Source organism: Salmo salar, chromosome 04 (genome assembly GCF_965601325.2).
Source record: "Salmo salar chromosome 04, fSalSal1, whole genome shotgun sequence".
In the NCBI taxonomy this organism is placed as follows: Eukaryota; Metazoa; Chordata; class Actinopteri; order Salmoniformes; family Salmonidae; genus Salmo; species Salmo salar.
The window spans coordinates 88,388,102-88,413,079 of NC_138294.1; the positions used below are offsets into that span (position 1 = coordinate 88,388,102).

At 45.4% G+C, this 24,978-nt stretch overlaps 1 protein-coding gene across 2 annotated transcripts in view; it reads left to right on the plus strand.

Moving 5' to 3' along the window:
* Positions 1–11,686: 11,686 nt before the first annotated feature.
* The window catches only part of mtmr4 (myotubularin related protein 4), a 125,724-nt gene continuing 112,432 nt past the window's right edge, over positions 11,687–24,978 (plus strand). For both annotated transcript variants that reach the window (XM_045717405.2, XM_082974775.1), the window contains exon 1: positions 11,687–11,921. The gene's annotated coding sequence lies outside the window, so the exon portion shown is untranslated. The remainder of the gene's footprint in view (positions 11,922–24,978) is intronic.

Genomic DNA, 24,978 nt, shown 5'->3' on the forward strand with positions numbered 1-24,978 from the left:
CAATCGTCCAGTATTTTGCCAGGTGTTGTCATTATGTCTCCAGTAAAATATCGAGATCCTTCTAGAAGCCTCCTCTGCCTTAACAGGGAGGAAAGTGTTCAGTCCTTGTAGGCTGCATTCTCAAGCACCATGGACCAGACTACTTCCCTAAGATTAGAAGCTGTGTGTACTAGCCTGGGGACGAGGTCACCGTGCTGTACCAGACTACTTCCCTAAGATTAGAAGCTGTGTGTACTAGCCTGGGGACGAGGTCACCGTGCTGTACCAGACTACTTCCCTAAGATTAGAAGCTGTGTGTACTAGCCTGGGGACGAGGTCACCGTGCTGTACCAGACTACTTCCCTAAGATTAGAAGCTGTGTGTACTAGCCTGGGGACGAGGTCACCGTGCTGTACCAGACTACTTCCCTAAGATTAGAAGCTGTGTGTACTAGCCTGGGGACGAGGTCACCGTGCTGTACCAGACTACTTCCCTAAGATTAGAAGCTGTGTGTACTAGCCTGGGGACGAGGTCACCGTGCTGTACCAGACTACTTCCCTAAGATTAGAAGCTGTGTGTACTAGCCCGGGGACGAGGTCACACAGGTTGTCATCGCGCTGTAACAGTAGACTGTTTTTCCATCTATGGTAGACAGTTGGCAGGTTAGCCACAATGGACATCGTTGTTAGGTATTACCCTTTGTGACGCCTAAGAAGAAGGGAAATTATTTACAGTAGACCTACCGTACAGTAAATTTACTGACAACTCCACTCAATATTCCAGTCTTAGCTTCTCTCCCCAGCTTTCATTTAATGCCCTTTTAACACACTCTCTTAGCTGGTGAATAGTGTAAAAAGAAAGAAAGAAAAGGGGGACATGATTGTGTTTCTCCAGGATCCATATTCACAAAATGTCTCAGTCGGAATTCTGATCTGGGATCAAATCCCCCCCACATGTTCATTATAATCTTAGTTTAGCAATTACTCTGCCTGAGACACTCTATAGCCCTGGTTTATACCTGGTGCTAACATGCGTCCTTTGTCCTGACCTCCTGATCCACATTCTTATTGTGCCCACATTCTAAGACAGGTGTAGACGATTAAAAGACACATTACGATCAGATCTACCTGACCACCTCTGAAGGTAGTCAAGCACGCATTGTGTCTGGATAGGTCTTCCCTGTGGCTCAGTTGGTAGAGCATGGTGTTTGCAATGCCAGCATGGTGTGTGCAACGCCAGGGTTGTGGGTTCGATTCCCACGGGGGGCCAGTACAAAAAAATAAAAATGCATGAAATGAAATGTATGCATTCACTACTGTAAGTCGCTCTGGATAAGAGCGTCTGCTAAATGACTAAAATGTAAATTATATTAATGAAGTGTAAACAGATAAGGATCGTTAAATCATCATTGTACCGATCTCTAAAAATCATTGACAGGTGGCACCATCGACATATGTCATCAGTAGTTGTCTTAAAATAAATACATTTATATTATTTTTGAAAGAATATCTGTCAAATAATTTTCAAACCGTAAGGCACCAGCTAATCTGGTCACCATGCCGACACAGTGGATAGATAAGATATTCATTTTAATACAATGTGTTGCTGCGACAAACCTTGATCACATAGTTTTGGTATAGTTGGGGTGTTTTTCGGTATTTTGTTTTCATGTGTGTATTTTTGTAATTGTTCTATAATTCAGTTGCCTGGCTACCCAGACTCCTTGCTCCGGGTCTAACGCTACACCTCACTCACAGACGTCAGTTTCTTCTCACTGATGAGTCTTACCTTCTCCGCCCTTCACCGAATTCAAACACATTCGGGGGGGGGGGGCTCTCTGATTGGTCCCAGAAACCGATGGGTTGGACCAGAGATAGAAAACACGTGATTAAACCGATGGGTTAGACCAGAGATAGAAAACACGTGATTAAACCGATGGGTTAGACCAGAGATAGAAAACACGTGATTAAAGCGGTGGTTTGAAAATGTGTCATCGGCTTTGATACTCTGATTGGTCCCAGAAACCGATGGGTTAGACCAGAGATAGAAAACACGTGATTAAACCGATGGGTTAGACCAGAGATAGAAAACACGTGATTAAACCGATGGGTTAGACCAGAGATAGAAAACACGTGATTAAACCGATGGGTTAGACCAGAGATAGAAAACACGTGATTAAACCGATGGGTTGGACCAGAGATAGAAAACACGTGATTAAACCGATGGGTTAGACCAGAGATAGAAAACACGTGATTAAACCGATGGGTTAGACCAGAGATAGAAAACACGTGATTAAACCGATGGGTTAGACCAGAGATAGAAAACACGTGATTAAACCGATGGGTTAGACCAGAGATAGAAAACACGTGATTAAACCGATGGGTTAGACCAGAGATAGAAAACACGTGATTAAACCGATGGGTTAGACCAGAGATAGAAAACACGTGATTAAACCGATGGGTTAGACCAGAGATAGAAAACACGTGATTAAACCGATGGGTTAGACCAGAGATAGAAAACACGTGATTAAACCGATGGGTTAGACCAGAGATAGAAAACACGTGATTAAACCGATGGGTTAGACCAGAGATAGAAAACACGTGATTAAACCGATGGGTTAGACCAGAGATAGAAAACACGTGATTAAACCGATGGGTTAGACCAGAGATAGAAAACACGTGATTAAACCGATGGGTTGGACCAGAGATAGAAAACACGTGATTAAAGCGGTGGTTTGAAAATGTGTCATCGGCTTTGATACTCTGATTGGTTAGAGACAATCGCCGATGACGTTATTTTGTACAGTGCCCCTCATCACCTCAGACAACTTCAATGATGGCAGTCTCAGACTAAAGTATGTCGGGAACGACAGAGCAGTCTCAGACTAAAGTATGTCGGGAACGACAGAGCAGTCTCAGACTAAAGTATGTTGGGAACGACAGAGCAGTCTCAGACTAAAGTATGTCGGGAACGACAGAGCAGTCTCAGACTAAAGTATGTCGGGAACGACAGAGCAGTCTCAGACTAAAGTATGTCGGGAACGACAGAGCAGCTAGTAATTTAGGGCTCATCTGTAAAAGAGACCTTGGTCTCAGTATGACCCCCTGGTAAAATACACTGAAGAAAAATATAAATGCAACATGCAACAATTTCAAAGATTTAACTGAGTTACAGTTCCTATGAGGTAATCAGTGAATTGAAATAAATAAATTAGACCCTAATCTATGGATTTCACATGATTGGGAATACAGATATAACATCTGTTGGTCACAGATACCTCAAAAGAAAATGGGCCTCAGGATCTCGTCACAGTATTTTTGTGTATTCAAATTGCCGTCGATAAAATTAAATTGTGTTCGTTGTCCGTAGCTTATGCCTGCCCATACCATATCCCCACCGCCACCATGGGGGGCTCTGTTCACAATGTTCACATCAGCAAACCGCTCGCCACACAACGCCATACACATAGTCTGCGGTTATGAGGCCAGTTGGACGTACTGCCAAATTCTCTAGAACACGTTGAAGGCGGTTTATGGTAGAGAAATTAACATTCAATTCTTTGGCAACAGCTCTGGTGGACATTCCTGTAGTCAACATGCCAATTGAACGCTCCCTCAAAACTTGAGACATCTGTTGCATTGTGTTGTGTGACAAAACTGCACATTTTAGAGTGGCCTTTTATTGTCCCCAGCACAAGGTGCACCTGTGTAATGATCATGCTGTTTAATCAGCTTCTTGATATGCCACACCTGTCAGGTGGATGGATTATCTTGGCAAAGGAGAAATTATTACTAGTAGGGATGTAAACCAATTTCAGCTCATGAAACATGGGACCAACACTTTACATGCTGCGTTTATATTTTTGTGTTTAGTGTAAATAAATAAATCCATAGTGAATTGGAGCATATTGATCAGATCACCAAACTCGCATGTTAGCGCAAGGTGTAAACAAGGCTTATTATTCATCATCTGATATAGATGAACACTGGCTTGGGTGAAGTTTCATCTCAGAAGCTTCCTTCTATGACCTCTAGATGGCGCTGTTGTTCCATCTTCACCCCACACATCTGAGAGAACACAGAGAACCTTCTAGTCCTTTACAAATAGTCTATGAAGAAATCTAAAAGTATCTTTGATTTCATAACTGTCTATGACACGAAGAACATTTGTATGGGCTTTCATTTTCACTTTCTCTCAAACACTGAGTGAAAAGGTGCCTCAAAATATTTATATGTACATATTCTCATTCCATTCCTTTACTTAGATGTGTGTGTGTTAGATAGTTGTTGTGGAATTGTTAGATTACATGTTAGATATTGCTGCACTGTCGGAACTAGAAGCACAAGCATTTCGCTACACTCGCATTATTAACATCTGCTAGCCACGTGTACGTGACCAATAAAATGTGATTTTATTTGATAACAGGTTAGGCCAGAGTGATATTGTCTAACCATTTTTATGGGACACAATTCACTTTTAACACCCAATAAAGATAAATAGATCTCACTTGAAATTATCACTAAAAGGACTTCTACCCCGGCTGAAACAGCAAACAGAAAGACACACTACATAGCCAAAGGAATGTGGACACCTGCTCATCGAATATTTCATTCCAAAGTCATTGGCATTAATATGCAGTTGGTCCCCCCTTTGCTGCTATAATAGCAACCACTCTTCTGGGAAGGCTTACCAGTAAATGTTGGAACATTGCTGTGGGGACTTGCGTCCACTCAACCACAAGAGCATTAGTGAGGTCTCGCACTGACGTCGAGCAATTAGGCCTGGCTCGCAGTCGGCATTCCAATTCATCCCAAAGGTGTTCGATGGGGTTGAGGTCAGAGCTCTGTGCAGGCCAGTCAAGTTCTTCCACACTGATCTCGACAAACAATTTCTGTATGGACCTCGCTTTGTGTATGGGAGTATTGTCATGCTGAAACAGGAATGGAACTTCCCCAAACTGTTCGTCAGAATCGTCTAGAATGTCCGTTTGATATATTTAAATGACAATCAGAGGGTAAAGTCCCTAACATACAGGTGACATATGACATGATTGTGTGTGTGTGTGTGTGTGTGTGTGTGTGTGTGTGTGTGTGTGTGTGTGTGTGTGTGTGTGTGTGTGTGTGTGTGTGTGTGTGTGTGTTTGTGTGTGTGTGTGTGTGTGTGTGTGTGTGTGTGTGTGTGTGTGTGTGTGTGTGTGTGTGTGTGTGTGTGTGTGTGTGTGTGTGTGTGTGTGTGTGTGTGTGTGTGTTGTGTGTGTGTGTGTGTGTGTGTGTGTGTGTGTGTGTGTGTGTGTGTGTGTGTGTGTGTGTGTGTGTGTGTGTGTGTGTGTGTGTGTGTGTGTGTGTGTGTTTACCTCTTATATTAAAAGGTCCAATTCATCTGTTTTTATCTCACTAGTAAATATGTAAGTACCTTCCTGTGACTGTTTTAAATTAAAATGGTCAGCAACAAAAAAAAATAGCTTAATAGAAAATAGCAATGTTTCAAGCAAGAATTTGTCTAGGACTTTCTGGGAGTGGTCTGAGTGGGGAGGGGGAAACTGAAAACTAGCTGTTATTGGCAGAGAGGTTTGGAACTCTCTCTTATTGGTCTATTAAATAATTTACATCCCACCGACACAGGCTGACATTTCAGGCAGTCTTTTCAAACAGCTTTTACACTAAAACGGCATTATCATCATTTTCACAATTTCACAATATTATTCCAACGCTCATAGTGTGAAAGTATACTAAACAAAAACATAGATACAAAATGCAACAATTTCAAAGATTTTACTGAGTTACAGTTCATATAAGAAAATCTGTAAATTGAACTAAATTCATTAGGCCATAATCTATGGATATTACATGACTGGAAATGGTCACATAACTTAAAGGTAGGGGCATGGATAAGAGAACCAGTCAGTATCTAGCCTGATGGGTGGGGGTGTTGGGCCAGTAACTGAAAGGTTGCTGGATCGAATCCCTGAGCTGACAAGGTAAAAACCTGTCATTCTGCCACAGAGCAAGGCAGTTAACCCACTGTTCCCCGGATGGCAGTTAACCCACTGTTCCCCGAATGGCAGTTAACCCACTGTTCCCCGGATGGCAGTTAATCCACTGTTCCCCGGATGGCAGTTAACCCACTGTTCCCCTGATGGCAGTTAACCCACTGTTCCCCAGATGGCAGTTAACCCACTGTTCCCCGGATGGCAGTTAACCCACTGTTCCCCAGATGGCAGTTAACCCACTGTTCCCCGGATGGCAGTTAACCCACTGTTCCCCGGATGGCAGTTAACCCACTGTTCCCCAGATGGCAGTTAACCCACTGTTCCCCGGATGGCAGTTAACCCACTGTTCCCCTGATGGCAGTTAACCCACTGTTCCCACTGTTCCCCTGATGGCAGTTAACCCACTGTTCCCCGGATGGCAGTTAACCCACTGTTCCCCGGATGGCAGTTAACCCACTGTTCCCCGGATGGCAGTTAACCCACTGTTCCCCTGATGGCAGTTAACCCACTGTTCCCCGGATGGCAGTTAACCCACTGTTCCCCAGATGGCAGTTAACCCACTGTTCCCACTGTTCCCCTGATGGCAGTTAACCCACTGTTCCCCTGATGGCAGTTAACCCACTGTTCCCCGGATGGCAGTTAACCCACTGTTCCCACTGTTCCCCTGATGGCAGTTAACCCACTGTTCCCCGGATGGCAGTTAACCCACTGTTCCCCTGATGGCAGTTAACCCACTGTTCCCACTGTTCCCCTAATCGCAGTTAACCCACTGTTCCCCTGATGGCAGTTAACCCACTGTTCCCCGGATGGCAGTTAACCCACTGTTCCCACTGTTCCCCTAATGGCAGTTAACCCACTGTTCCTCTGATGGCAGTTAACCCACTGTTCCCTGATGGCAGTTAACCCACTGTTGCCACTGTTCCCCGGATGCTGTGGATGTTGATTACGCCAGCCCTCCCTGACACATTTCTAGGTATCTCCATATCTGGTGAGGCCACCATTTTGCCACATGCAGCGTGACACATCTCCTTCACATAGAGTTGATCAGGCTGTTGATTGTAGCCTTTGGAATGTTGTCCCACTCCTCTTCAATGGCTGTCCGAAGTTGCTGGATATTGGCAGGAACTGGAACATGCTGTCGTGCACGTCGTTCCAGAGCATCCCAAACAAGCTCAATGGGTGACGTCTGGTGAGTATGCAGGCCATGGAAGAACATTTTCAGCTTCCAGGAATTGTGTGCAGATCATTGCGACATGCAGCCGTGCATTATCATGCTGAAACCTGAGATGATGGAGACAGATTAATGGCAGGACAATGAGCCTCAGGATCTCATCACGGTTTCTCTGTGCATTCAAATTGCCATCGGTAAAATGCAATTGTGTTAGTTGTCCGTAGCTTATGCCTGTCCATACCCTAACCCCACCGCCACCATGGGGCCCATACCATAACCCCACCGCCACCATGGGGCCCATACCATAACCCCACCGCCACCATGGGGCCCATACCATAACCCCACCGCCACCATGGGGCCCATACCCTAACCCCACCGCCACCATGGGGCCCATACCATAACCCCACCGCCACCATGGGGCCCATACCATAACCCCACCGCCACCATGGGGCCCATACCATAACCCCACCGCCACCATGGGGTCCATACCATAACCCCACCTCCACCATGGGGCCCATACCATAACCCCACCGCCACCATGGGGCCCATACCATAACCCCACCGCCACCATGGGGTCCATACCATAACCCCACCGCCACCATGGGGCCCATACCATAACCCCACCGCCACCATGGGGCCCATACCATAACCCCACCGCCACCATGGGGCCCATACCATAACCCCACCGCCACCATGGGGTCCATACCATAACCCCACCGCCACCATGGGGCCCATACCATAACCCCACCGCCACCATGGGGCCCATACCATAACCCCACCGCCACCATGGGGCCCATACCATAACCCCACCGCCACCATGGGGCCCATACCATAACCCCACCGCCACCATGGGGCCCATACCATAACCCCACCGCCACCATGGGGCCCATACCCTAACCCCACCGCCACCATGGGGCCCATACCATAACCCCACCGCCACCATGGGGCCCATACCATAACCCCACCGCCACCATGGGGCCCATACCATAACCCCACCGCCACCATGGGGCCCATACCATAACCCCACCGCCACCATGGGGTCCATACCATAACCCCACCGCCACCATGGGGAACTCTGTTCACAACGTTGAAATCAGCAAACCGCCATACACGTGGTCTGTGATTGTGAGGCCGGTTGGAAGTACTGCCAAATTCTCTAAAACGATGTTGGAGGCAGCTTATGGTAGAGAAATGAACATTCAATTCTCTGACAAAAGCTCTGGTGGACATTCCTGCAGTCAGAATGCTAACCGCACACTCCCTCAACACTTGAGACATCTGTGGCTTTGTGTTGTGTGACAAAATTGCACATTTTAGAGTGGCCTTTTAATGTCCCCAGCGCCTCCAACACTCCTCAAACACTCTACTCAGCAAATTGGATGCAGTCTATCACAGCGCCATCTGTTTTGTCACCAAAGCCCCATATACTTCCCACCACTGCGACCTGTATGCTCTCGTTGGCTGGTCCTCGCTTCATATTCATCGCCAAACACACTGGCTCCAGGTCATCTATAAGTCTTTGCTTGGTAAAGCCCCGCCATATCTCAGCTCACTGGTCACCATATCAACACCTACCCGTAGCACGCGCTCCAGCAGGTATATTTCACTGGTCATCCCCAAAGCCAATTCCTCCTTTGGCCGCCTTTCCTTCCAGTTCTCTGCTGCCAATGACTGGAACGAATTGCAAAAATCACTGAAGCTGGAGACTCATATCTCTCTCTCTAACTTTAAGCATCAGCTGTCAGAGCAGCTCACAGATCACTGCACCTGTACATAGCCCATCTGTAAATAGCCCATCCAACTACCTCATCCCCATACTGTTATTTATTTTTGCTCCTTTGCACCCCAGTATCTCTACTTGCACATTCATCTTCTGCACATCTATCACTCCAGTGTTTAATTGCTATATTGTAATTATTTCACCACTATGGCCTATTTATTGACTTACCTCCCTTATTCTACCTCATCTGCAAACACTGTATATAGACTTTTTCTATTGTATTATTGACTGTATGTTTGTTTATTCCATGTATAACTCTGTGTTGTTGTTTGTGACACACTGCTTTGCTTTATCTTGGCCAGGTCGCAGTTGTAAATGAGAACTTGTTCTCAACTGGCCTACCTGGTTAAATAAAGGTGAAGAAAAAAAAATAAAAAAGCACAAGGTGCATATGTGTAATGATCCTGCTGTTTAATCAGCTTCTTGATATACCACACCTGTCAGGTGGATGGATTATCTTGGTAAAGGAGAAATGCTCACTAACAGAGATGTAAACAAATATGTGCATAACATTTGAGAGAAACAAGCTTTTTGTGCGTATGGGAAATGTCTGGGATCTTTTATTTCAGTTCATGGGACCAACACTTTACATGCTGCGTTTATATTTTTGTTCAGTGTGTATATATCAGAATTTCACCTTTTTGACTGCATTGGGCCTTTAATGATTGATTTGTTGTAATTTCAGTCTCTCTCTCTCATGTTCCTCTTTTGTTGTCTCATATTTTTATTTAACTAGGCAAGTCAGTTCAGAACAAATTCTTATTTACAAAGACGGCCTCCCGGGGAACAGTGGGTTAACTGCCTCATTCAGGGGCAAAATAACAGATTTTTACCTCGTCAGATCGGGGATTTGATCCAGCAACCTTTCGGTTACTGGTCCAACGCTCTAACCACTAGTTTATGGCTATCTGTAGGAGGAATGCATAGGGGGAAGTAAATTATGGTTGGATATGAGCCAGGGGCTTGGAATGTTACTGAGTAAGGGAAAGGCAATCACATGTTTGCGGTCACTGATAAGGGTGGAGAGCTGTGGATTAGTGAGGAATGGGGGCCGAAGTCAGGTCACTGATAAGGGTGGAGAGCTGTGGATTAGTGAGGAATGGGGGCCGAAGTCAGGTCACATTAAGGGATACGGAACAGTTTATTACCCACATCATTTAACTTCCTGCCTAGCAACAAATATGTAATGTTTAGAGAAAAGGAGACTTCACCTAAAAGGGGTATAAACTACCGGACAACTAGGAAAAGTTCAAACCAAGTTTAGTCACCCAATGGGTCAGACAGCGAAACAGATTAAGACATGTTCGTGCGAACATGTCTTAATCTGTTTCGCTGTCTGACCCATTGGGTGACTAAACTTGGTTTGAACTTTTCCTAGTTGTCCGGTAGTTTATACTCGTTTATTTAGAACCTAACGACAATAAATTCAATTAGAAAATATAAATGGGCTCTTTAGATAGGAGAGCCAAATTAACAGCTCTCCACCGTTATCAGTGACCACAACCATGCGATTGCCTTTCCCTTACTCAGAAACATTCCAAGCCCCTGGTGTCATGCCCATATGGGGACGCAGTGGTACATGCCCCCTCAGATGTCCTTAAAAAAAGAATAATGTTTCTCTGTAACAGAGCCACCTAGCAATTTTATAAAGTTGGCTTTAGCTAGCCTAGATAGGTTTCCAATCTTCCAAAATCAAAACGACCTACCCAGGAGCCATTTCAGGCTATCAATCAAGGTAGAGTAGCTAGCTTGTATAACTATGTTAGCTGGCATCCCTGCTGGCAAGGTTGGTAGACTTTAGAAAAGCAAGCAATAACTAAATGTACTGAATAACACTCACATTCCTTTCAATATTCTAGGTAGCAGAGATGCAGAGAAACATATTTTGTTTCTTAAAAAAAAAAAACACCAGTCTAGAGGATAAAGACAGCTCAACATGTATGCTCAGATATGCAAAAACAAAAAAATACATATATATATATATATATATATTTTTTTTTTACATAGAATTAAGCACAATGATTATGGCTCTAGATTGCAGGACAAAAAAAAAACCTGTTTCAGGAAAATTGTTGAACCTGTGCTTTGTGCTCCCGTGGATTTGTGGGGCTCATTACTACAGTCGGCTCAGCTTGGAGCGCGAACGTTTTCAGACGCGATTGATTTCAAATGGAGTCACGACCGCTTTAACAAAGCTCCCGGTGACGCGCCGTAGCATGTGATCAGTTTGTGCCGCGCTGTGATTTTCTATTGGTCCCTCAGTTCACTAGAATACCGCCCACAGGCACTGACGCCCCTCTGATGCCGCGCGATTGCCAGCAACATTGAGGGAATTCGATTAATATGACCCCCGTGCCCGGGTAGATTTGTTTTGTACCAGGTGAAAGTTGAATGCATTCGTCTTGGGAATCGGGCTGCCTCCCGGGGCGTGAGCCAGATGCCCCGTTCAACGACCACGGTGAAGTCTGTTCAAAACAAAAGTGATGTAATTAAGCACGCCGAGTAATGAGTAGGATTGTGTATTTTCACATGCAACAATTATTGCTTAATCTACCTTCCCAATGACAAATAGTTAGAAAATTAAAACATATATTTTATGGAAAAGAGATGTATGTTTCTGAGCGATGCACCATGTTGACTCGTGATCAAGTGGCGTAGATCACTATTCCATTTTAGACCGGCACTCCTCCCTCACCACCGCTTTTGCCCGTTCATATCACGGACCACATCCTAATCGAATCGACCCATTCTAGAGGCACCGATCTGTCTTGATTGGCTTTGGTGTGGGTGTGTGCACGCCATTGACGCGGCTACACAACCGCGCTTTTACCTGTCAGAAACTTTCATTGGCTATTCCGCAATTATTGGTACGAATTCTCTCTGACCATTGGTTCAAATGCATGCTTTACTTTTGCTGATTGGTCGAAGCATAGGTCATCGCTCGTGAATGCGGAAGTCGTGTAGTCTACTGAGTCACCGTTGTATCAGCTGATTCTTTCTGAGTGAGTAGCTAACCCGATTGTATTTGAAAAAAATAAATAAGCCAAGATGTCAATTTTTTTTATAAATGGTGTGTATTATGTTGCACGGCTGCTGCGAGATATGCTGTTCATTAGCAATATTTTGACATTTGCCAGTGTGCTTAGCTAGACCAGTCCACTAGACCTTCGGCCGCCTCCCCCTCCTAGCAGCCGGTGTGTTTCACGGGGCATCACTACTCTGACTAACGATAGCTCGTCAACCTCGGCTAAGGAAAGCCAGCTACTAGTTTTCACCATTTCTGTATTGTTGCACCTGTTTGATTATCTACCTACATTTAGTGAACTAGGTGTTTTAGCTGTCAAACGGTATTGTTTAGCGTGTTTTTTTGTATGCTTTTCTAGTACCAAGCTTCTCTGATCCTATCAAAGGGTGTGTTCGTAAATTGTCTCCAGTGTGTCAAGAGTGCGCTCTCTGGGTCTCTCGTTAATTCAGAGAGTTGTCAAATGTTGTCTTGTTAAATTCAGAGCATTTCGTCCTCGGATCGTTCAGAGTGTATATCCGAGCTTTCTGTCCTCACAACTTGTTTCCAAGCACCCAAGATAACGTTAACTGGCTGAAGTTGCCTAACTTACTAGCTACTTAATTTAAAAACATTTTTTTTAACACCTTTATTTTATAAATGAGAACAGCAATGTATCTACCTACGTGAAAGAGGGCCAACCAACTTTCTGGTAGAGAATGCAGTGATGAGTACTAAAATTGTTGCCCATAATAAATCAAATCAAATTTTATTTGTCACATGCGCAGAACATGCACCGCAGTGCGCTATGTTAAACTGCTTTTTACAGCTTTAAATAAGTGGCCGCTGCGTTCATATAGATGTTGCCATAGTCTAGGACTAATGGGGAAAATCGACTGAATAATCTTCTTTCTACTGTTCAGCGAAAAAGTTTAGATATAATTATTTAGGTCGGACACAAATGAGAGAACACCTGTCTCTGACCCTAGCAGAGCTGGTTAGGCGGTTTGAAATGTTGTCAATAGCGTTAGTGACTGACTGTGCTGCTGGCAAACTTACTAGAATATTCTGCTGGCGATGGTCATATTCAACGGGTGTTGCACATTCGTAAATTCGTCAGTTATTTTGTGAATTTCTGAGTGCACCATTTAAAAAAAATAAAAATAAAATGTATTTCACCTTTATTTAACCAGGTAGGCCAGTTGAGAACAAGCTCTCATTTACAACTGTGACCTGGCTAAGATAAAGCAAAGCAGTGTGTCAACACAGAGTTACACATGGGATAAACCATAAATGTCAAGGGAGTATTGCTAGTTATGGGGTCTATTCATTACGCCAATTCAGTTATAAAACGTTTATTGAATGAAACGAGGAGGGACCTACCCAATGGTCACTTAAATGTTTTTCGTCACTGAGCAAATTTCAGGTTCTGCTAAGGGCAAAGTTGAACGTTGTGAAAATTCTGTGCAACTTCCGGAGTGCGTTTTACTGTGAACAGAGGCTGTACCCGCTTTAAGTTAGTTTTAACAGTAGGCTACTGTGGCTATTTGATCATAAGTTAAGCCTACCAGAGTGGTCTACCATCAAAAACAATGGAGAAAATACATCCTGTAACATTTCAACATGGAAATTGCTGTTCTATCATTCAGCCAATGTTGTATTTATTTTTTTACCTTTTATTTAACTAGGCAAGTCAGTTAAGAACAAATTCTTATTTTCAATGACGGCATAGGAACAGTGGGTTAACTGCCTTGTTCAGGAGCAGAATGACAGATTTTTACCTTGTCAGCTCGGGGATTCGATCTAGCAACTTTTCGGTTACTGGCCCAATGCTCAAACCACTAGACTACCTGCCCCCCCCCCCCCCACACACACTCTAACCACTAGACTACCTGCCCCCCCCCCACACTCTAACCACTAGGCTCCCTGCCGCCCCCTACACTCTAACCACTAGACTACCTGCCCCCCCCCCCCACACTCTAACCACTAGGCTCCCTGCCGCCCCCTACACTCTAACCACTAGACTACCTGCCCCCCCCCTACACTCTAACCACTAGACTACCTGCCCCCCCCCCCTACACTCTAACCACTAGACTACCTGCCCCCCCCCCCCTACACTCTAACCACTAGACTACCTGCCCCCCCCCCCTACACTCTAACCACTAGACTACCTGCCCCCCCCCTACACTCTAACCACTAGACTACCTGCCCCCCCCTACACTCTAACCACTAGACTACCTGCCCCCCCCTACACTCTAACCACTAGACTACCTGCCCCCCCCCTACACTCTAACCACTAGACTACCTGCCCCCCCCCCCCCCCCCCCCCCTACACTCTAACCACTAGAAGCTACCTGCCCCCCCCCCCCCTACACTCTAACCACTAGGCTACCTGACCCCCCCCCTACACTCTAACCACTAGACTACCTGCCCCCCCCTACACTCTAACCACTAGACTACCTGCCCCCCCCCTACACTCTAACCACTAGACTACCTGCCCCCCCCCTACACTCTAACCACTAGACTACCTGCCCCCCCCCTACACTCTAACCACTAGACTACCTGCCCCCCCCCTACACTCTAACCACTAGACTACCTGCCCCCCCCCTACACTCTAACCACTAGGCTACCTGCCCCCCCCTACACTCTAACCACTAGACTACCTGCCCCCCCCCTACACTCTAACCACTAGACTACCTGCCCCCCCCCCACACTCTAACCACTAGACTACCTGCCCCCCCCTACACTCTAACCACTAGACTACCTGCCCCCCCCCTACACTCTAACCACTAGACTACCTGCCCCCCCCCCTACACTCTAACCACTAGACTACCTGCCCCCCCCTACACTCTAACCACTAGACTACCTGCCCCTCCTACACTCTAACCACTAGACTACCTGCCCCCCCCCTACACTCTAACCACTAGGCTCCCTGCCGCCCCCTACACTCAAACCACTAGACTACCTGCCCCCCCCCCACACTCTAACCACTAGGCTCCCTGCCGCCCCCTACACTCTAACCACTAGACTACCTGCCCCCCCCCCCACACTCTAACCACTAGGCTCCCTGCCGCCCCCTACACTCTAACCACTAGACTACCTGCCCCCCCCCTACACTCTAACCACTAGACTACCTGCCCCCCCCCCCTACACTCTAACCACTAGACTACCTGCCCCCCCCCCCCTACACTCTAACCACTAGACTACCTGCCCCCCCCCCTACACTCTAACCACTAGACTACCTGCCCCCCCCCTACACTCTAACCACTAGACTACCTGCCCCCCCCTACACTCTAACCACTAGACTACCTGCCCCCCCCTACACTCTAACCACTAGACTACCTGCCCCCCCCCTACACTCTAACCACTAGACTACCTGCCCCCCCCCCCCCCCCTACACTCTAACCACTAGGCTACCTGCCCCCCCCCCTACACTCTAACCACTAGGCTACCTACCCCCCCCTACACTCTAACCACTAGACTACCTGCCCCCCCCTACACTCTAACCACTAGACTACCTGCCCCCCCCCTACACTCTAACCACTAGACTACCTGCCCCCCCCCTACACTCTAACCACTAGACTACCTGCCCCCCCCTACACTCTAACCACTAGACTACCTGCCCCCCCCCTACACTCTAACCACTAGACTACCTGCCCCCCCCCCTACACTCTAACCACTAGACTACCTGCCCCCCCCTACACTCTAACCACTAGACTACCTGCCCCCCCCCTACACTCTAACCACTAGACTACCTGCCCCCCCCCTACACTCTAACCACTAGACTACCTGCCCCCCCCTACACTCTAACCACTAGACTACCTGCCCCTCCTACACTCTAACCACTAGACTACCTGCCCCCCCCCTACACTCTAACCACTAGACTACCTGCCCCCCCCCACACTCTAACCACTAGACTACCTGCCCCCCCCCTACACTCTAAGCACTAGACTACCTGCCCCCCCCCTACACTCTAAGCACTAGACTACCTGCCCCCCCCCCCTACACTCTAACCACTAGACTACCTGCCCCCCCTACACTCTAACCACTAGACTACCTGCCGCCCCCTACACTCTAACCACTAGACTACCTGCCCCCCCCCTACACTCTAAGCACTAGACTACCTGCCCCCCCCCTACACTCTAACCACTAGGCTCCCTGCCGCCCCCCCTACACTCTAACCACTAGACTACCTGCCCCCCCTACACTCTAACCACTAGACTACCTGCCCCCCCTACACTCTAAGCACTAGACTACCTGCCGCCCCCTACACTCTAAGCACTAGACTACCTGCCCCCCCCCTACACTCTAAGCACTAGACTACCTGCCCCCCCCCTACACTCTAACCACTAGGCTCCCTGCCGCCCCCTACACTCTAACCACTAGACTACCTGCCCCCCCCCCTACACTCTAACCACTAGACTACCTGCCCCCCCCCTACACTCTAACCACTAGACTACCTGCCCCCCCCTACACTCTAACCACTAGACTACCTGCCCCCCCCTACACTCTAACCACTAGACTACCTGCCCCCCCCTACACTCTAACCACTAGACTACCCCCCCCACACTCTAACCACTAGACTACCTACCCCCCCCTACACTCTAACCACTAGACTACCTGCCCCCTACACTCTAACCACTAGACTACCTGCCCCCCCCTACACTCTAACCACTAGACTACCTGCCCCCTACACTCTAACCACTAGGCTCCCTGCCGCCCCCCTACACTCTAACCACTAGACTACCCCCCCCTACACTCTAACCACTAGACTACCTGCCCCCCCCCTACACTCTAACCACTAGACTACCCCCCCTACACTCTAACCACTAGACTACCTGCCCCCTACACTCTAACCACTAGGCTCCCTGCCGCCCCCCTACACTCTAACCACTAGACTACCCCCCCCTACACTCTAACCACTAGACTACCTGCCCCCCCCCTACACTCTAACCACTAGACTACCCCCCCTACACTCTAACCACTAGACTACCTACCCCCCCCTACACTCTAACCACTAGACTACCTGCCCCCCCCTACACTCTAACCACTAGACTACCTGCCCCCTACACTCTAACCACTAGACTACCTACCCCCCTACACTCTAACCACTAGGCTACCTAGCCCCCTACACTCTAACCACTAGACTACCGCCCCCCCCCTACACTCTAACCACTAGACTACCTGCCCCCTACACTCTAACCACTAGGCTCCCTGCCGCCCCAATGTAGGTCTACATTCCATGAGACTTTTGAAAAAATCATGCAGGGCTTGACATCAATTTGTTTATCCACTTGTCCTTCAGACAAAGATGTGGCCGAAAATGTTTTGATGCAAAAAAAAAAAAAAAAACACTTTACAAAATAAAACGCATCATTACTCCCATACCGTTTTATTAGAGAGAATCTGACATATTATGCTACCCTGTGCTCATTGGCTACTTAGCTTATTCAAGCAATCACTCCCCCATTGCTGACTACTAATTATCTATAACTGGGCTAATAACTCACTAACTAGCGAAGGATATAAACAAATGAACAGCTCTGATTGGTTATGGCGCACCGGTCTGTGTAGAGTACAGGCTGTCAATGCAATAGAATCCTCCTCCGATGTGTTCTCCGTACAACAAAATCTCTTGCGTTCTTTAGTTTTTCCATAGTTTGTTTTGTCTCTGAATGTTTAATTGAAAGTTGCTAATATGGCGTTGATTCGATCACAATTGCCATAGTAAAGGGAAGCGTTGATAGTGTTAACTAACGGGGAAAAGTCTATAAAGTTGAGTGAAGTTCAATCTCCTGCTTCTCTGGGCGTATGTCTTCTGCCAGCAGTCCAATAGAAACTTTCGTTTTGCTCTGCTTCCATTTTGGTTCTTAAATGGTAAAGGGTTTGTGTAATTGAACGCACCCCGGGTAACTTCCAAAATAAAGGAAACACTTCAGTAAATGAGGGATACAAAGAATATTGACCCATCATGACCCATCATGCTTAGGGTCATGTATGAAAATGCTGGGCAGGGCATTCTATTGGCTACCATGGCTATGCCCCCCCCCCCCCATAAAGTGACAATGTCCCCATCCACAGGGCAAAAGTGGTCACTGAATGGTTTGATGAGCATGAAAACGATGTAAACCATATGCCACATGGCCGTCTCAGTCACCAGATCTCAACCCAATTGAACACTTATGGGAGATTCTGGAGCGGCGCCTGAGACAGCGTTTTCCCATCACTCAACAAGACAACAACTTATGGAAGAATGGTGTCACAGCCCTCCAATAGAGTTCCAGACAGTTGCTGAATCTATTTCAAGGGGCATGTTCTGACTTGTGGTTGCCCAACGCCCTATGAAGACTACTTTATGTAGTGGCGTTTCCTTTATTTTGGCAGTTACCTATAGATGCTGGTGTCATACGTGCGAGTCGTGCACACTCCCCCCCCCTCCCCCCCCCATGTGTAGCCCCGGGCCTCTTTCCCTCGTGTGGTATACAACATGCCATACCTGCTGCGTTATGTGGTGCTTTATTGATGGCTCTGATCCTGTTACAGGTCACACTACTCTTTCAATAGCCCATAGACATGTTTTGAAGCTATTTTAAATAGAGGTCGACTGATTTATGATTTTAACACCGATACCGATTTATTGGAGGACCAAAAAAAACTGATAATGATTAATTGGCCGAATTTCTTTTTTTATATATATGTATATATGTGTAATGACAATTACAACAATACTGAATGAACACTTTTTTTTATTTTAACTTAATATAATACATAAATAATCAATTTAGTCTCAAATAAATAATGAAACATGTTCAATTTGGTTTGAATAATGCAAAAACACAGTGTTGGAGAAGATAGTAAAAGTGCAATATGTATCATGTAAGAAAGCTAACGTTTAAGTTCCTTGCTCAGAACATGAGAACATATGAAAGCTGGTGGTTCCTTTTAACATGAGTCTTCAATATTCCCAGTTAAGAAGTTTTAGGTTGTAGTTATTATAGGACTTTTTCTCTCTCTACCATTTGTATTTCATTTACCTTTGACTATTGGATGTTCTTATAGGCAGTTCTATAGTATTGCCAGTCTAATCTCAGGAGTTGATGTGCTTGAAGTCATAAACAGCGCTGTGCTTCAAGCTTTGCAAACGCAGGAATGTGCTGTTTGAATGAACGCTTACGAGACTGTTGCTGCCTACCACCGCTCAGTCCGACTGCTCTATCAAATCATAGACTTAATTATAATATAAACACAGAAATACGAGCCTTTGGTCATTAACCTGTTTGGGGTAGGGGGCAGTATTTTCACGTCTGGATGAAAAGCGTGCCCAAAGTAAACTGCCTGCTACTCAGGCCCAGAAGCTAGGATATGCATATAATTGGTAGATTTGGATAGAAAACAATCTAAAGTTTCTAAAACTGTTAAAATAAGGTCTGTAATATGGTAAAATCCGGAAACAATAATTTCGAAAACAAAATGTTTATTCTTTCAGTGAAATACGGAACCGTTCTGTATTTTGTCGAACGGGTGGCATCCCTAAGTCTAAATATTGCTGTTACATTGCACAACCTTCAATGTTATGTCATAATTATGTAAAATTCTGGAAAATTAATTCTGGTCTTTGTTAGGAAGAAATGGTCTTCACACAGTTCACAACAAGCCAGGCGGACCAAACTGCTGCATATACCCTGACTCTGTTTGCACAGAATGGAAGAGAAGTGACACAATTTACCTAGTTAATATTGCCTGCTAACATGAATTTCTTTTAACTAAATATACAGGTTTAATATACTTGTATTGATTTTAAGAAAGGCATTGATGTTCATGGTTAGGTACATTGGTGCAACGACAGTGCTTTTTTTGTGTGAATTCGCCTGTTAAATCATCACCCGTTTGGCAAAGTAGGCTGTGATTCGATTTAAATTAGCAGGCACCGCATTGATTATATGCAACACAGGACAAGCTAGTCAAACTACTAATATCTTCAACCATGTGTAGTTACTAGTGTTTATGTTAAGATTGATAGTTTTTTTTATAAGATAAGTGCTGCTAGCAACTTACCTTGGCTCCTTGCTGCACTCGCGTAACAGGTCGTCAGCCTGCCATGCAGTCTCCTCATGGAGTGCAATGTAATCGGCCGTAATCGGCAAAAAAAAATAAAAAATGCAGATTACCGATTGTTATGAAAACTTAATCATCGGTCAACCTCTAATTTTAAATCGGCTAGCCTAAAATGTTGAGAGAACGAAAATCACATTTTCTATAGTAGCTAGCCAGTTGTCATGGCAACAGTCGAGAGCTGTCAAGAGAATGTTAGAGTTCACGTGACAATCAGCTTGTGTGAATGTATGAGACTAAAGTGCAGCTTTAAATAATGTTATCAATGATATTGGCGTGGGAGACGAGAACTGTATAGGTTTGTAATTGTTTTACTACTTTATCACTGTGTTTTTGAATATTTCCCCCACCGCTCTGCCCACCACTCTGCCCACTGCTCTGCCCTTCGACACACACATTTATTTGTTTGGGCTCTGAGAGATTCTATTCCTCCTTCCGGCCCATATCTGGTGCTGGACAGGACTGAACTAGCTACATAATTGCTCAAAAACATTGCAATTTCTGGCTGTTATCAGTGCATTGTGTACTTTGACCTGGGTGTTGATGTGTGATGACAGGAGTGGTGTGTGTGTGACTGGACTAAAGATAATGTTTATGTGAAATACTGTTGGTTGAGCTCTTGAAGGACTGGGCATGATCCCAGAATAATATGGATAAAGAATAAGTTACGGCTTATTTACAGATGCCTACTTCAGATTTAGAAGTGAAACTAACTTGTTATGCTTTCCTGTAAATGAAGAAGTGAAAATGTTAGTCTGACCCGTGGAACAGTTTTAATTACAGAAAGTAGTTTCCAGGGTAAATCTCACAACAGAAGAGAAGTAGATCAGTGTGTTGTCTCCATTCTGTGTTGTCTCCATTCTGTGAAGTCGCTCCATGTTGCAGTGTAGCATACATTTCCAACTGTCACGTGATGATGATGATGATAATAATATATACATACATTTTTTATTTTGTCAACATTGTCTATGGCGGTACCAAAATTGTTGTTTCAGATGGATTATGTGACCGATTTTTATATATATATATATATATATATATATATATATATATATATATATATAATAAAATTATTTATTTTTTTTTATCAATGGAACGTTTTTGTAAGCCCCCAGTCTGCTCCGACTATTTCAGGTGATTCATCAGCCACTGAATTGATTTTTTTCGGAAAACTAAAACAAAACCAGTTTTGTGTTGATTTCTTTGGGTCAGGATGCTTGTTTGTATATGAAGATACAGTAACCCAATCTTTCTACTAATGTTGACAATATAGGCCCTGGGCTCCTTGTTTTTGGAGTAGGCCTAGGTTGCTAGGCAGGTTATTTCACTGGTCTTTTAAAAAAAAATTATATATAGATGTGGCCATTTATCCACTGACGTTTAGTTTTTTTGCGGTATAAGGAAGGGAGAGTTTGCGTCAATGTTTTACTGCATTATAGGTCTATAGGCTAGCAGGAGCTTATAGTCTGTCTGTCCCATGGATAGAGGTTCCATCAGGCCCTGTCTGGAGTACAGTGTAACATGTTTCCTGGCAAATATGGGATTGATGCATGAGTTCTGTTTTTTTTAGTTTGTTATACAGTACCGGTCAAAAGTTTGGACACGTACTCATGCAAGAGGTTTTTCTTTCTTTTTTTTTACTATTTTCTACATTGTAGAATAATAGTGAAGACATCAAAACTATGAAATCAAATTTTATTAGTCAGACGCGCCGAATACAACCGGTGTAGTAGACCTCACAGTGAAATGCTGAATACAACAGGTGTAGTAGACCTCACAGTGAAATGCTGTATACAACAGGTGTAGTAGACCTCACAGTGAAATGCTGAATACAACAGGTGTAGTAGACCTTACAGTGAAATGCTGAATACAACAGGTGTAGTAGACCTCACAGTGAAATGCTGAATACAACAGGTGTAGTAGACCTTACAGTGAAATGCTGAATACAACAGGTGTAGTAGACCTTACAGTGAAATGCTGAATACAACAGGTGTAGTAGACCTTACAGTGAAATGCTGAATACAACAGGTGTAGTAGACCTTACAGTGAAATGCTGAATACAACAGGTGTAGTAGACCTTACAGTGAAATGCTGAATACAACAGGTGTAGTAGACCTTACAGTGAAATGCTGAATACAACAGGTGTAGTAGACCTCACAGTGAAATGCTGAATACAACAGGTGTAGTAGACCTTACAGTGAAATGCTGAATACAACAGGTGTAGTAGACCTCACAGTGAAATGCTGAATACAACAGGTGTAGTAGACCTCACAGTGAAATGCTGAATACAACAGGTGTAGTAGACCTTACAGTGAAATGCTGAATACAACAGGTGTAGTAGACCTCACAGTGAAATGCTGAATACAACAGGTGTAGTAGACCTTACAGTGAAATGCTGAATACAACAGGTGTAGTAGACCTCACAGTGAAATGCTGAATACAACAGGTGTAGTAGACCTTACAGTGAAATGCTGAATACAACAGGTGTAGTAGACCTTACAGTGAAATGCTGAATACAACAGGTGTAGTAGACCTCACAGTGAAATGCTGAATACAACAGGTGTAGTAGACCTTACAGTGAAATGCTGAATACAACAGGTGTAGTAGACCTTACAGTGAAATGCTGAATACAACAGGTGTAGTAGACCTCACAGTGAAATGCTGAATACAACAGGTGTAGTAGACCTCACAGTGAAATGCTGAATACAACAGGTGTAGTAGACCTTACAGTGAAATGCTGAATACAACAGGTGTAGTAGACCTTACAGTGAAATGCTGAATACAACAGGTGTAGTAGACCTCACAGTGAAATGCTGAATACAACAGGTGTAGTAGACCTTACAGTGAAATGCTGAATACAACAGGTGTAGTAGACCTCACAGTGAAATGCTGAATACAACAGGTGTAGTAGACCTTACAGTGAAATGCTGAATACAACAGGTGTAGTAGACCTTACAGTGAAATGCTGAATACAACAGGTGTAGTAGACCTTACAGTGAAATGCTGAATACAACAGGTGTAGTAGACCTTACAGTGAAATGCTGAATACAACAGGTGTAGTAGACCTTACAGTGAAATGCTGAATACAACAGGTGTAGTAGACCTTACAGTGAAATGCTGAATACAACAGGTGTAGTAGACCTTACAGTGAAATGCTGAATACAACAGGTGTAGTAGACCTCACAGTGAAATGCTGAATACAACAGGTGTAGTAGACCTTACAGTGAAATGCTGAATACAACAGGTGTAGTAGACCTTACAGTGAAATGCTTACTTGCGAGTCCCTAACCAACAATGCAGTTTAAATTTTAAAAAAAATGAATCAGTCACAAGTAATTAAAGAGTAAATAAATAATAAGTAAATAACAATGTGGAGGCTATATACAGGGGGGTACCGGTACAGGGTCAATGTGGAGGCTATATACAGGGGGGTACCGGTACAGGGTCAATGTGGAGGCTATATACAGGGGGTACCGGTACAGAGTCAATGTGGAGGCTATATACAGGGGGGTACCGGTACAGGGTCAATGTGGAGACTATATACAGGGGGTACCGGTACAGGGTCAATGTGGAGGCTATATACAGGGGGTACCGGTACAGAGTCAGTGTGGAGGCTATATACAGGGGGTACCGGTACAGGGTCAATGTGGAGGCTATATACAGGGGGTACCGGTACAGAGTCAGTGTGGAGGCTATATACAGGGGGTACCGGTACAGGGTCAATGTGGAGGCTATATACAGGGGGTACCGGTACAGGGTCAATGTGGAGCCTATATACAGGGGGTACCGGTACAGGGTCAATGTGGAGGCTATATACAGGGGGTACCGGTACAGAGTCAGTGTGGAGGCTATATACAGGGGGGTACCGGTACAGAGTCAATGTGGAGGCTATATACAGGGGGTACCGGTACAGGGTCAATGTGGAGGCTATATACAGGGGGTACCGGTACTGAGTCAGTGTGGAGGCTATATACAGGGGGTACTGGTACAGGGTCAATGTGGAGGCTATATACAGGGGGTACCGGTACAGAGTCAATGTGGAGGCTATATACAGGGGGTACCGGTACAGGGTCAATGTGGAGGCTATATACAGGGGGTACCGGTACAGGGTCAATGTGGAGGCTATATACAGGGGGGTACCGGTACAGGGTCAATGTGGAGGCTATATACAGGGGGGTACCGGTACAGAGTCAATGTGTGGGGGCACCGGTGTCGGGGTAATTGAGGTAATATGTAGGTAGAGTTATTAAAGCGTCTATGCATAGATGATAACAACAGAGAGTAGCAGCAGTGTAGAAGAGGGTGGGGGGGGGCAATGCAAATATTCTGGGTTGCCATTTGATTAGGTGTTCAGGAGTCTTATGGCCTGGGGGTAGAATCTGTTTAGAAGCCTCTTGGTCCTAGACTTGGCGCTTTGGTACCGCTTGCCGTGCGGTAGCAGAGAGAACAGTCTATGACTAGGGTGGCAAGTCATAGACTGACAATTTTTAGGGCCTTCCTCTGACACTGCCTGGTATAGAGGTCCTGGATAGCAGGATACTTGGCCCCAGTGATGTACTGGGCCATACGCACTACCTTCTGTAGTGCCTTGTGGGCCGAAGGCCGAGCAGTTGCCATACCAGGCAGTGATGCAACCAGTCAGGACGCTCTCGATGGTGCAGCTGTAGAACCTTTTGAGGATCTGAGGACTCATGTCAAATCTTTTCAGTCTCCTGAGGGGGAATAGGCTTTGTCGTGCCCTCTTCATGACTGTCTTGGTGTGTTTGGACCATGTTAGTTTGTTGGGGATGTGGACATCAAGAATCTTGAAGCTCTCAACCTGCTCCACTACAGCCCCGTCGTGCTCGGTCCTCTTTTTCCTGTAGTCCACAATCATCTCCTTTGTTTTGATCACGTTGAGGGAGAGGTTGTTGCCCTGGCACCACATGGCCAGGTCTCTGACCTCC